General features: G+C 41.3%; 1 long non-coding RNA gene and 1 pseudogene across 1 annotated transcript; both read left to right on the plus strand.

Moving 5' to 3' along the window:
- Positions 1 to 48: 48 nt before the first annotated feature.
- LOC130505900 (uncharacterized) lies at positions 49 to 6,842 on the plus strand (annotated as a pseudogene).
- A 493-nt stretch (positions 6,843 to 7,335) lies between these two features.
- Positions 7,336 to 8,182, plus strand: LOC108836783 (uncharacterized). Its single transcript, XR_008941838.1, has 3 exons — positions 7,336 to 7,428; positions 7,514 to 7,596; positions 8,021 to 8,182. It is a non-coding gene; the product is annotated as an uncharacterized LOC108836783 (long non-coding RNA).
- Positions 8,183 to 9,809: the final 1,627 nt, after the last annotated feature.

Here is a 9,809-nt window from a genome sequence, read left to right on the forward strand (position 1 = left end):
TTCTGAGTTTCTAACTTTTTTTTTCTTCTCTCTTTAACTCTCAGCTCATCCAACAATGTCTGCAAAGTGGCGAGCTCTCCAGCATCGCCACCGTTACACATACAGCGCCATCGTCTTCCCAACCTCCTTCACTTCTTCCTTGACCCAATCTACTTTATCCAAGTCCTGTCCCAAGTTTCACTCCGACATCGAACAGTTGATCTCGTTGAACTCAACCTACGCGCAAGTTAATCACGCGAAGAGAGTCGTTGCCTCGTTCGCTGAACTACTCTCGAAGACCAATGAGAACAAAGACGAGAAAGAACCAGTTTTAATATGGGAAGCTATCAGGTTCTACTTGGAGGTTCTGTTCATGGAGAACTCACAGCCTCTTCACAGGACTCTCGTTTTCATCCTTGGCTAAAACCCGTAAGTTCCATCCCGTGATCAGTTCGTGTTTTAAAAGCTTTGTGATGAGTATGGAGGTTTGGAACACGGTGCTGGGAAGCGGTTCTGTGTGGCTAGAGTTGCTTTGTCTGTAATGGGAATGCCTAAATTGGGATACTTGGTTGATATAATCGAAGACTGCGCGGTTCTGGTGGGACGTGACGTTGTCTCTGGCCTGAATGGGATTGTGTTGGAGACCGAGGCTTCTGCTAGACCTCCTCCTACTGTTATGGAGCAGTGCCAAGAGGCTTTGTCTTGTTCTTACTACTTGTTTCAGCGGTTTCCTTTGAAGTTTAAAGGGTTGGTTGGTGGGGAGGAGGGTGCAAGTTTTATGGAGAAGGTTTTTAATGTTCAGATGAGGATTCTGAAGTCTGCTGCTTTTTCTAGGGACTGTTGTGTGGCTGCTGGTGTGAGTTTCTGTGCTGCTCTACAGGTTGTCTTGAAGGGGAGGAGGAGCTTGGGTTGTTTATAGCGCAAGGTATGTTTTGCTGGAGTGGTGGTGCCGTTGAGTTTACTGATATTGTTGGTAAAATTCCGTTTGGTGGAGATATTTGTTCTGAGATCTCCAGCTTTTCATCTTTGAGTAGGCCTGCTTGATCCGAGGGATTCTTACGGCAGTTTCTAGAAGTGTTCTGGTTTCCTCTTTTGCTCGGTTGAGTAGCGATCACAAGACTATTCTGTTCGATGGAATATTGCCTGAGCTTTGTGATCTATGCGAGAATCCCATTGACAGCCATTTGAACTTCCACGCACTTACTGTGATGCAGATCTGCTTGCAGCAGATCAAAATGTCTATGTTAAATGGTCTTGCAGAAGATTATGATCCAATGCCAGACAGCAAGGTGTCCCGGGTGCTAAAGATATATGGAACAACTTGGAGGATCCTCTGAGCCAGACGGTTAAACAAGTCCATCTCATGTTTGACCTCTTGTTAGACATTCAAACCAGGTTCACCAGACGTATGATAAAGTGGAAGTAAGGGAGTCTCAGCTGAAGATCGTCAGTTATCTTCTTCGTCTGGGACCACGGTGTAAAGGAAGGTACGTTCCGTTAGCGTCCTTGACAAGGCGGTTAAGTGCAAAGACTCTGTTGGATATGAGCCCTAACCTATTGTTTGAGATGGCAAATGCGTATGTTGATGATGATGTGTGCTGTGCTGTCACGTCGTTTATAAAGTGTTTCCTTGAGATGTTGCGTGATGAATGCTGGGGGAGTGAAGGTGTGGAACAGGGCTATGCGCTTTACCGACAGCATTGTTTGCCTCCTTTTCTTTACGGGCTTGCTTCTGGAATGTCGAAACTCAGGTCCAATTTGAATACTTATGCAGTACAGGTTTTGCTAGAACTGGATGTGGAGTGTATATTTCCTTTGCTTGGTTTGATATCAATTGGGTTGAGTGAGGAAGAGTCCAAGCTAGTGTATACTGAGTTGAGTAGCATTAGTATGGAACTGACAGTTGAGCAGAAGGTTGCTGTTTTAGTGTCACTGCTCAAAGTTTGTCGTACACTTGCATTCCTTGAAGGGGATATTGAGCAAAAAGGAAGCGCTGATGCATTTGCATTTGTCAAAATTAAGGGTATCGAGTTAAAAGTTCCCGTTGAGTGGCTAAAAATGGCGTTGACACATGTTGATGAGTCCGTTCGCGTGGATGCGGCAGAGACACTCTTCTTAAATCCCAAGACTGCTAGTCTTCCATCCCCTTCGAGCTCTATCTCATCAAGGAGGCTGTTCCCTTGAACATGAGGTCATCTTCTACTGGTTTTCAAATGAAATGGACAAGTTTGTTCAGGAAGTTTTTTTTCTCGGGTTCGCACGTCGCTGGAAAAGCAATATAAGCTAGGAAGCTGGCAACCGCGTCTAGCGAACGGAAGCAGTGGAAAATGTTTGAACAAAGAAGGTGACGAGGATGCAGTCCTGCGAGCAGAGAGTCTGTTCAAGTTTATGAGGTGGCTGAGTTCGTTTCTGTCTCTGTCTTGCTACCCTTCTGCTCCATACAGGAGAAAAATAATGGCGACGGAACTTATACAAATCATGATTGAATTTTGGCCTGTTGTGCCTTCTAAGGAAGCCACTTCGCATCTTTACCCATACTGTGATATTGTCACTTCGCATGATTCAACGTTGTTACTGGTGGGATCGATTGTTGATAGTTGGGACAGGCTCAGGGAAAATGCTTTCCGTATATTGCTTCATTTTCCAACTCCATTTACCGGTGTTTCAAGTGAAGACATGGTTCAGACCATTATCCCCTGGGCCAAACATCTAGTCTGCAGTCCACGTGTTAGAGAGAGTGATGCAGGTTCTTTGACTCTAAGGCTTATCTTTAGAAAGTACGTCTTGGATCTTGGATGGATAGTTAAGGTTTCCACCAATGTTGTTTGTTGTCAAAGAGAGTGTGAAAGCAGCACGAATGGGTTTCATCAGAACTCCAAGTCCAAGTATCCTGTGATTGAGTATATAAAAATCACTGATTCATTGGCTTGATACTTGTGTGAAGGAGGGAGAGCGTGATCTCTCTGAAGCATGCAAAAACAGTTTTGTTCATGGGGTCTTACTGGCTTTGCGCTATACTTTCGAGGAATTGGATTGGAACTCTAACGCAGTGTTATCTAGTGTATCAGAGATGAGAGAGGAACTTGAAAAGCTTCTTAAACTGGTGACGCGAATAACTACGTTAGCACTCTGGGTGGTTTCTGCTGATGCTTTGTGTTTGGATGAGGATATAGATGACATAGTAGATGAGGATAGTTTCTTGTCAGATGTTCAAGATGCTTCTGCTACTGTTCTCTCAGAGGAACAAAATGATACACATCCAAAACCTGTGCAAGAAACAATACAATCAGAACAGGTAGTTATGGTTGGTTGTTGGCTCGCCATGAAGGAGGTACTGATTCTTTCATCTTTCTCACAGTTATCCATTATTCTATTACATCACTTTTTTGTGTGTTTCTTATCAATACTAGCTGCTCTTTATATCATTTTTAATTTCTTAGAAGTAGCATTCTGAGATAAACTGTCTTCTTTCTTCAGGTGAGTCTTCTTTTAGGAACCATCATAAGAAAGATTCCATTACCTACCAGCAGCCTTGCACCTTTAGAAAATGGTGATTTGGCTTCTGCAGTCCCTAACGATTCTGTGGTAGGAAATTCTGAATCAGTACTTGACCTGAAGCAGCTTGAAAAGATTGGAGATCACTTCCTGGAAGTGCTTTTAAAAATGAAGCACAATGGTGCCATTGATAAGACAAGAGCTGGTTTTCAGCATTGTGCCACCGTTTGTTATGTTCTAACGACCCAAGGTATGATTTTAAGCTTCTTGCGTGTCTTTGTAATTTTTAATGCTTACTGACATTGTGTTTTGTGTTTTATCTTTTTAAAAGACTTTGTAGGTTGACAGAATCCTGGATGGAGCAGCTTATGGAGAGAACTGTGGCCAAAGGACAAACAGTGGACGATTTGTTAAGAAGAAGTGCAGGCATTCCTGCTGCATTCATTGCTATGTTTCTCTCAGAACCAGAAGGTTCACCAAAGAAGCTTCTCCCACATGCGCTTAGGTGGCTGATAGGTCTTGCAGAGAAGCCCCTCATGGATGCTCTCGTAGAACAGAAAGGCTCTAAACATATGGAAGAGGAGGTCAATCCTTCTGATTTGCATTCAAGTAAAAAACTTTCAAAGGTCCGTGATGAAGGTGTTGTTCCAACGGTGCATGCCTTCAATGTTCTCAAAGCTGCTTTCAACGACACAAACTTGGGCACTGATACTTCGGGCTTCTCCGCGGAGGCTATGACTGTTGCAATAAGATCCTTCTCTTCACCATATTGGGAGGTCAGAAACAGTGCCACACTTGCGTACACCGCCTTGCTCCGCAGGATGGTTGGTTTCCTTAATGTTCAAAAACGTGGATCTGCTCGGCGTGGCCTGACTGGGCTTGAATTTTTCACAGGTATGTCTATTAGATAAAATCTTATTAGCTGTCTCTACACTGTTTGTATTCTCTAGTTAATATTGTGGTGGTTTCCTTGAAGGTACCCCTTGTTTGCACCCTTTCATATATGGTGAGTTAAAGGCAGCGACTGATATGCTCGACACATCTGGTCCATCAGATTCAAACCTCGCAAATCATGTCCATCCGAGTTTATGGCCCATCCTCATTCTGTTATCCAGGCTCAAGCCTTCACCCATTGCAAGTGAATCTGGAGATGACCTGGACCCGTTCGTTTTCATGCGCTTTATCATGAAATGCTCTACTCAAAGCAATCTCCGCGTTCGTGTTTTGGCGTCCCGTGCTTTAGTAGGTCTCGTTTCCAATGAGAAGCTACAGAGCGTTCTCCTCCGCATTGCCTCAACATTGCCTTCTAATGAGGTCCAAGTTGGATCTTTCAATTATCTTCACGGAGTTCTGTTGCAACTTGGTAATCTCCTGGATACAAACTGTAGAGACCTTGCTGATGACTCTAAGAAGGATCAGATTATCGAACAACTGCTCAATGTCCTTGCAAAATGCACATGGATGGCTTCTCCATTGATGTGCCCTTGCCCTATCCTCAGTACATCGTTCTTGAGAGTGCTTGATCATATGCGAGCTATTGGGTCGACATGCTCTAAAAGCAAAAATCTAAAGGATGTATCCAAATTGCATTTGGATTTATCTAAAGGTTGTTTGGATGCAGACGCTTCTTATGGTTTCTCCTACTATGACCCTACGGTCGCTGAGCTTAGGGAACAGGCAGCTTTATCTTACTTTGGTTGTGTGTTTCAGCCATCTGATGAAGCAGCTGAAGTATTCCAAATCACTCAAAGACCAAATTCGCAATTGCATAAAGTTCCTGAAGCGTTAGACTTTCCTGACCTTAAGGACAGGCTCCTTCGCTGTATATCTGATCAGTCATATGAAGTTCGTCTGACAACACTGAAGTGGTTTCTGCAGTTTCTGAAAGCAGAAGATTCTAGTTTCTCAGAGACGAGCAGTATTTGGCATTGGGCGAGTAACGGTGTCCAGGTGATGTTATTGGATCTCTTGGAAAAGGAGAAGAATCATAGATGTGAGAATTACATTCTGAGGATTCTTTGCCAATGGAATCTTCTTATGTTCAAAAAAGCATCCAAAAGGGAATCTGTTGAAGGCATTTATTGGTTCGTTGAGTTATGATTCGGTGATTCATCTTTGGGGTAGACTGACTTCTTTATATGAGAGAACAAGACACGTTAAGACACGAGGTACACTCATGTCTTGCCTAGCGATTTGTGTGAAGCATCTCACGGGTTTGTTCTTTGACAAAAAGGAAGAGGAGCTGAGATGGAGCTGTGTGATTGATTGTGTCTCCTACTTCGTTAACTTGATCAAAGAGAAAGCTCATCATCCGAGAAAGTGAATGTTCGCCAAGCATCTGCAGAGGCTATTATAGCATCCGGTATATTAGAACAAGCGAAGCTCATTGGTCCTCTTGTCTCAAACCATGACCAAACACCCTCACCAAGCAAGTTTCAAAACGCTTGCGATGTTTACGCGTATCAAATCCTGGAGATGTGGTTCACTTGCATCAAAACTGCTGGAGGACGAAGATGATCTCATCAGGTCAAAACTCGCAACAGATGTCCAGAAGTGTTTCTCCACTGCCATTGAAGTTCCTACACAAGTTGAGAAAGTCTTGGAACTGAGCTTCGACCATTTATCTTCCGTCTTTGGGCACTGGAACGAGTATTTATTATATCTCTCGAGATGGGTCCTCAACACGGTAGATTACACTTCTCCGCTAAAGGGAGGTAGTGATCTAGTGAGGCGGGTATTCGACAAGGAAATCGATAACCACCACGAAGAAAAGCTCCTCATCTTGCAGTTTTGCTGTGACCATCTACAGAAGCTAGCAAATAGAGACTTGCCCCAAGGGCAGCTACTGGAATGGAGGTGTAAGTTCCAGAGTAAGCTGCTTTCTTTCGCTAAAGACCATGTGGGGAAACAAAGAGAGAGCTGGGTGGGCGGTGTAGGGAACCACAAGGATGTGTTTTTGCCACTCTATGGTAATCTCCTAGGTCTCTACGTCTTCTCCAACTGTGTTCTCAGATTCTCAACTGATGGCAATGACAAGAAAGCTATGTTTACTGACATGGTTGAGCTCGGGGAAGCCTTGAAACCGTTTCTGAGGAACCCTCTGGTGTCTAACATGTTCAGAGTAGTTGTCGGATTACATGAGAAGTCGGTGGATTATTGTTTGGTGGATATGTCTAGTGTTCTTGCTGGAGAAATTTGGGAAGGTTTTGATCCGTATTTTCTTCTCAGATAGATGATAGTGAATTGTTTTCGTCTCTCTCTCTCTCACGCTCTCTGGTTTGTTGTTGTAACAAATAGTTTTGTGGTGGTATGTCAACACTTTTGGAATCTTTGAACATTTTTCTGAAACACAAATGGTTGATCTCTCATATGAAAATCTACGTTTGATTCAAAATCTACTATTTCAACATTGTGATTTTTACAGAATGTTAGGGAATGATGACCTTGTGGTGTAAAACATACAGACGACTTTGCATTGCAAGCTTGTCATGTAAGAACCTGCACCTTTCTGGTATAATACTGTCTTGTGACGGTGGTGAGACTAGTTGCTGAAAAAACATACATTACACGTTGTGGCACATGTGTATGCCTGGCTGGTTCAGTACTCCCTTTAACTGCATTGTTGATTGTAGCAATCGACAAGATGATTATGATGATGATTCTATGTCCAAAACAACCATCTGTCTTCGAGAATTTATCCTTTCCAATTGTAGTTATAAATTATAGTTTGGAAACAGAAGCTTGACAAAAGTAAAGGCTAACATGTGTGAAGTCAGAGCGTGTGAGCATCATCCACTAGTATATATCCAAATGGCGGATTATGTGTAAGCAAAAACCATATATGATTTACATTTTCATCCTCCTCCCACTAGAACAATGTTTCCGACCTAGTTTCCTCAACTGCCGGTAACTTATCTGATCGACATTCTCTCTCTTAAGTTTCCTCAACTGCCGGTAACTTATCTTCTTCTATAGTCCTTTAAGCTCTGTTTTACTTTTTATATGTCACACATGCTTTAATTGACCTGTTGTTTTGCAGATGGTTACTAGGATTTTTAAAGATGATACTGAGCTTGAAACGTATATAACCTCTGCGCATTATGGTGTCTGTAGCGAAGTGAGGTATGTTGTGTTCTCTATTCTAGCTCATAAGAAGGGCAATTTCATCCCTGGCTCCTTGTCGCCTTTAGACTTTTTTTTTTTGTACATGTCTTCCGAATGTCTCTTATGTTTGGTCACTGGATTGATTAGCATTTCTTGAATTACGGCAGTATCTTTTTAAAGTTATTTGTTAACCCTATGCTACAACTTTGACGATTGTACTGATTAGACAAGCTAGTGTCTTTCCTCTGTTGGGACTATGATGGTAAAAGGGACTTCACTTTCTTCATTCGCTTTTATTAGTCTTGGATAGTGCAGCAATTAGTTCATAATGTTATGTATCGGCACGTGCCAATTGTGTCTTGACGAGTAGCATAGTCTTATAGCTGTTGGTGATCATGATCTCATGCTGAACTAATAATAAAGCCTCGTCATGCTTTCTTAGGAACTGTTCGAATCCAAAACTAAAAGGAGCAGTGGTATTCCATGAACAAGGACCTCTTGTCTATGATTATAGCATCCGCTTGAACCACACATGGGCATTGGCAGGATTCCCTAGTGTCAAGTCGATCATGGACACGAATGGACCTTATATCAACGATCTGGAAATGGGATTAATACCATACCAACAATGCAATACAGCTTCAGCGGATTCTCGTCATGCATGATTGCTTAGGAATTGTTCGAATCCAAAAATAAAAGGAGCAGTAATATTCCATGAACAAGGACCTCATCTAATGATTATGGCATCCGCTTGAACCACACATGGGCATTGGCAGGAAACTTAGCAATAAGGATCTATGTAATAACGAATTTACAGTCAGGAAACAATGAAGTAGTTTTGACGAGAAGAGTAATTTAGTTAAATTTAATTCTCGACTCAAGGCTGTCAAAGTCCTCGACCACTCCTGCACACGTAGTAGAAGTTTTGATGACTTCTAATTGATGCAATCTTACTGCCATCATTCAACGTTAATGAAGGGCCAACAGAGTTGGTGGCAAAGAAAAGTGGCAGAGAAACTAGTAAGAAATTTAAACAAAATACCGAGTAATTAGGCTTGCATGTTATATTTATTTTCCAACAAAATATTTTTCATACGTCTGAACTCGAGTCCAACCACTTGATTAATTTCTGAAACACTTAGTAAGGCCTGCAAATTAACGGCCCAAAAATAATTAACGGCCCAACACAAAAGTTCCATGTCAACTTGAGAGGAACCTTCAAAAGGTTTTGAGAAAGAATAAACTGTAAACACTTAAGATTCCAGATATTTCAATATGTCATTAACCATCCTAAAATATATTCTGTGATAACGCTAGAATTTAACACCCTAAGAATTTATAGTATACATGATTATACATGATTTTAATTTATAATTTGTGTGAGCCACCAGTGGTTGCCTGGCCGATGTATGAGTGAACATGCATGTATAGTATACATGATTATAATTTTTGTGATCAGATCCGTAAAGTAAAAACAAAAAGAAAAAAACTTACAGCTCACGTGCTTTAAGCAGTAAATACAGCTCTTCAGTGTTCACTAACTTGATGTCTTCAGTTGTTTAAAAAACTCTGTTCTGCTTTTCGAGCTACCAAACCCCCTTTTTTTTATCTCCATAAGATAGTTCAATAACAAACCAGTTAAAGTTTCACTTACTTATATATTATATATATAATATATATATTGACACATATATACACATGTGCTGTTATATCGTGACCACTAAATCTTAAACGTCTATTAACATATTTAGTTTTTTTTTTCAAAAAAAAACATATTTAGCAAAAAAAAAAAGTCTTAAACGTGATATTTTACTTGCCGTTAAAGCGTTCCTCCGCTATCTTTCTTCAAAGGCCTCTTTAAAAGTCACTTGACTTTAATATCTCTCTTTTTGTTTAGTTCTCCTTTTCTCCCTTTTCTTTCTATCCTCTGAGAGCATGCCTGAATGCCACTAGAAAGGTAAAAAAGTTAACATCTGATTAGTGAAACCTTTTTTCTCTTTACAATGATTTAGATTTTATTCGGTCAAATTGGTGATATGGTTGATTTATACTTTTTAGTCCTATATTCATGTGTTTTTAATGAAAACTAAAGTTATTCTTCATTTCCTTGTGCTCAGGGAGAGGTTTGAAGAGAGAGAGAGAAATATCAAAAGAGAAGCAGATGCTTGGCCTCATCAAATGGCAGGCACTAGAAGACCAATGTCCGGTCCCCGGAACACTCAACACCATTA

The sequence above is a fragment of the Raphanus sativus genome, unplaced genomic scaffold (genome assembly GCF_000801105.2).
Source record: "Raphanus sativus cultivar WK10039 unplaced genomic scaffold, ASM80110v3 Scaffold2682, whole genome shotgun sequence".
NCBI lineage: Eukaryota > Viridiplantae > Streptophyta > Magnoliopsida > Brassicales > Brassicaceae > Raphanus > Raphanus sativus.